At 38.6% G+C, this 3,805-nt stretch overlaps 1 pseudogene; it reads right to left on the bottom strand.

Moving 5' to 3' along the window:
- Nucleotides 1-2,675: 2,675 nt before the first annotated feature.
- Nucleotides 2,676-2,831, bottom strand: LOC110588607 (annotated as a pseudogene).
- Between the last annotated feature and the right edge of the window lie 974 nt (nucleotides 2,832-3,805).

Here is a 3,805-nt window from a genome sequence, read left to right as displayed (position 1 = left end):
TAGTCTTTGCCGGTTTTTCCTCTCCTTCCTGGTCTCTCACTCCTACCTCCTACATGCCCACTGCTCAGTTCTCCCACCTGTTCTCTAGTTCCTTCTCAGATTTGTATCCCAGGTCCAGTTCTGACCTCTCTGCCCTGCTCACAGACCTATCTAGCCAGCTTGCTCAATATTGCTGCTTGGTTGTGTAACAGGCACCGTAAACTTAACATATCCTAAGCTGAACACATCTTAGAAACTGGCAACCTGGACTTCCTCATTTTAGTAACGGGTAAATTAATTTTTCCAGATGTTCAGACCAAACACCTTAGAATCAATCATCTTTGAGTTCTCTCTTCCTCTCTCTATGTTTGACCTGGCACCAGAACGAGGCAGCCCTATCTTTGAAATAATGCTGCCTCCAGTCCCTATTCTTGACCTCCACCACAACCTTCCTGCAGCAAAGTCATCGTGATCTCTTACCTAACTAGAGCAATAGTCCACCCACTTGTGTCCTTGCTTCTGCCCTTCCTCCTTACAGTTGAGAATGATAGTCATAGGTCTGAATGATAATTTTAAAACATATCAGATGATGTCACAACTCAGTGCAAAATGATCCAGTACATTCCCGTCTCTCTCAGAGTAAGCTCTACACGATCTGGGCCTTCTCTATCTTTCTGACTTCATCTTTGCCCTTTGCTCACTGTTCCAGGCACAGTACCCTCTGATGTGCTGAGCAGAGTCCTGCCGAGAGCCTTTGTACCCGCTATTCCCTCTGTTTGGAATGCTCTTCTCCCCAGTCATATCTCTACACAAATGGCACCTCTGCAGAGAGCCTTCCATGCACATCTTATCTAAAATACACCTTTGTCGGGCGCCTGGGTGGCTCAGTTGGTTAAGCGACTGCCTTCGGCTCAGGTCATGATCCTGGAGTCCCGGGATCGAGTCCCACGTTGGGCTCCCTGCTCGGCAGGGAGTCTGCTTCTCCCTCTGACCCTCTTCCCTCTCATGCTCTCTCTCATTCTCTCTCTCAAATAAATAAATAAAATCTTAAAAAAAAATAAAATACACCTTGTCATTCTCCCCCAATTCTTCTTCTTATTTTAAAAATTTAACAGCTTTACTGAGGTATAATTGGCACACAATAAATCATGCATATTTAAAGTGCACCATTTTGATAAGTTTTGACATATGTATTCATCAGTGAAACCATCAGCACAATCAAGATGACTTATACTTCCATTACTCCCAAATGTCTACTTGTGCTGCTTTGCAATCTCTTCCTGCTTCTCCTCCGCATATAAGCAATTACTGATCTGGCTTCTGTCACTATAGATTAGTTTGCAATTTCCAGAATTTAATATAAATGGAATGATATAGTATATATATTTTTTGGTCTGGCATCTCTCACTCAGCATAATTATTTTGGGATTCATCCATGCTTTAGTGAGTATCCATAGTTTATTCCTTTTTATTGTTGAGTAGTATTCCATTGTGTATTGATCCAGTCACCAATTGCTGCATGGGGTATTTTTAACTTTTGGCTATTACAGATAAATACATTGTTAATATTCATGTACAAGGCTTTGGATGAACATATATGCTTTCTTTTCTCTTGGGTAAATACCTCGGAGAGTAATGACTGGGTTATAAGGGATAGGTATATGTTTAATTTTCAAGCAACTGTTTAACTGCTTTCTGAAGAGGCTGTAACACTGTATAGATCAACCAGGCACATATGTGAGTTGTAGTTTCCCCACGTCCTTGCCACCACTTTTGGCAATTCTAAAAGGTATGTATTATTATTTCATTGCAGTTGTAACTTAGATATCCCTAATTCCTAATTATAGGTAGCATTTTTTTCATGTGCTTATTTGACACCCATATATCTTATTTGGTGAAGTGTCTGTACAAAACTTTTATCCATTGTATTAGTATTCTGCTGCATAACAAACTATCACAAACTTAGTAGCTTAAAGCAGTACATACTTATTAACTCATGATTTCTGTGGGTAAGGAGTCTGGGCACAGTTTTGCTGAGTGCTCTGTTCAGGGTCTCCCCAGGCTGTAAACATGGTGTCCCGGTTGATTTCTAATCTGGTGGCTTGACTAGGGAAGGATCCACATCCCAGCTTATCAAGTTGTTGGCAGGACTCATTTCCTTGCAGCTGTATGACCAGAGTCCCAGATTATTACTAGCTATCTCATCTGGAATCTCCTCTTAGCTCCAGAGGCTGCCTGCAGGTCCTTGCCATGTGACTCTCTCCAGTCTGCCAAAATAGAGTCTTGTGTAACATAAGGTAATCATGGGAGTAACATCCCATCACCTTTGCCATAATCTATTGGTGAAAAGCAAGTCATGGGTTCTACTTGCACTCAGGGGAAGGTGATTATACAAGGATACAACTTATTAGGGATCACCCTAGGGTGTGCTCATAGATTTATTATTTTGTTTGGTTGTCTATCTTTTATTATTGAATTTGAGAATTCTTTATGCTTCCTGGATGCAATTTTTTTAAGGTCTCACATATTTATTACTGAACTAACCTACTGGTGCAAAAGCATAGTGACAGAGAAAAATAATTTCCCTGATAAAACATGTCTATTGTTCAGGTGGTATTGATATTCACAGAGTGATAGGATGTGAGCACATGACCTCCATGCAGCATAAATATGTGTGCCATCTCATGTGTGATCCCTTATAGACTCAGTTTGGTTCTTCTCCAATGCCTTCTCTTGGAGTTGTACCTGATTTTATTACCAGTTTTCATCTGAATCCTCTAGGGAGTGGGATGATTCTGCTTTTGTTTCTTGGCCAGGAATCTCTTGATCCTGAAAGTCTTGTGAGAAGACATGGTGAGGAACAGTCAACCGCATACACCATGATGGCAGAGAAAAAGAGAGAACTGGATGCATGTTTTTAAATTAAATATATAATTTTCTCCCAGTCTGTGACATGTCATTTCATTCTCTTACTAATGTCTTTCAAAAATCAGAAATGCTGAAGGTTGATGAGGTCCAGTTTTCCAATTTGTTCCTTTATGGATCATGCTTTTGGTGTTGGAGCTAAGAAATCTTTCCCTAACTTGAGGTCACAAAGGTTTTCTTCTATATTTTCTTCTAGAAGTTTTGTAGTTTTAGGTTTTATATTTAGGTGCATGATCCATTTTGAGTTAATTCTTGCATATCATGTCAAAATGCGGATTGGAGTTTATTTTTTTGCTTCTGGATATCAAATTGTTGGGATACTGGTCTGTTGTTTTATTGTAATATTTTTGTCTGGTTTTGGTATCGGGGTGATGCTGATCTCAGAGAATAAGTTGGGAAGTATTCCTCATCTTCAATTTTCTGGGAGAGTTGGTATAGAATTAATATTATTTCTTCCTTAAAATTTTGGTAGAATTTGCCAGTGAAACCGTCTGGGCCTGGAAATTTTTTTGTGGGAAAAAGTGTCTATAATAGATATAATAAGGTTATTCAAGTCATCAAACTCTTGACTGAACATTGGTAGTTTGTGTTTTTCAAGAAATATGTCTATTTTGTTTTAGTTGTTGTCAGTTTATGGGCATAAAGTTTTTAATAATATTCTGTTATTATCCTTTCAGTATGTATAGACTCTGCAGTGATATTTCCTCTGTCATGCCTAACACTGGTGATTTTTGTCTTCTCTCCTTTTTTCCTGAAAAAACTAGAAACTCATCAATTTTATTGATCTTCTCAAGAAACATTTTTTTGGTTTCATTGATTTTTCTATATGGCTTCCCTGTTTTCTATTTAATTGATTTTTGTTCTGATCTTATTTCCTTTTTCTACTTATTTTGAGTTTAGT

Source organism: Neomonachus schauinslandi, chromosome 2 (genome assembly GCF_002201575.2).
Source record: "Neomonachus schauinslandi chromosome 2, ASM220157v2, whole genome shotgun sequence".
Lineage (NCBI taxonomy): Eukaryota > Metazoa > Chordata > Mammalia > Carnivora > Phocidae > Neomonachus > Neomonachus schauinslandi.
Note: the sequence above shows the minus strand (reverse complement) of the source record. Positions and strands in the feature narration are given on the sequence as shown.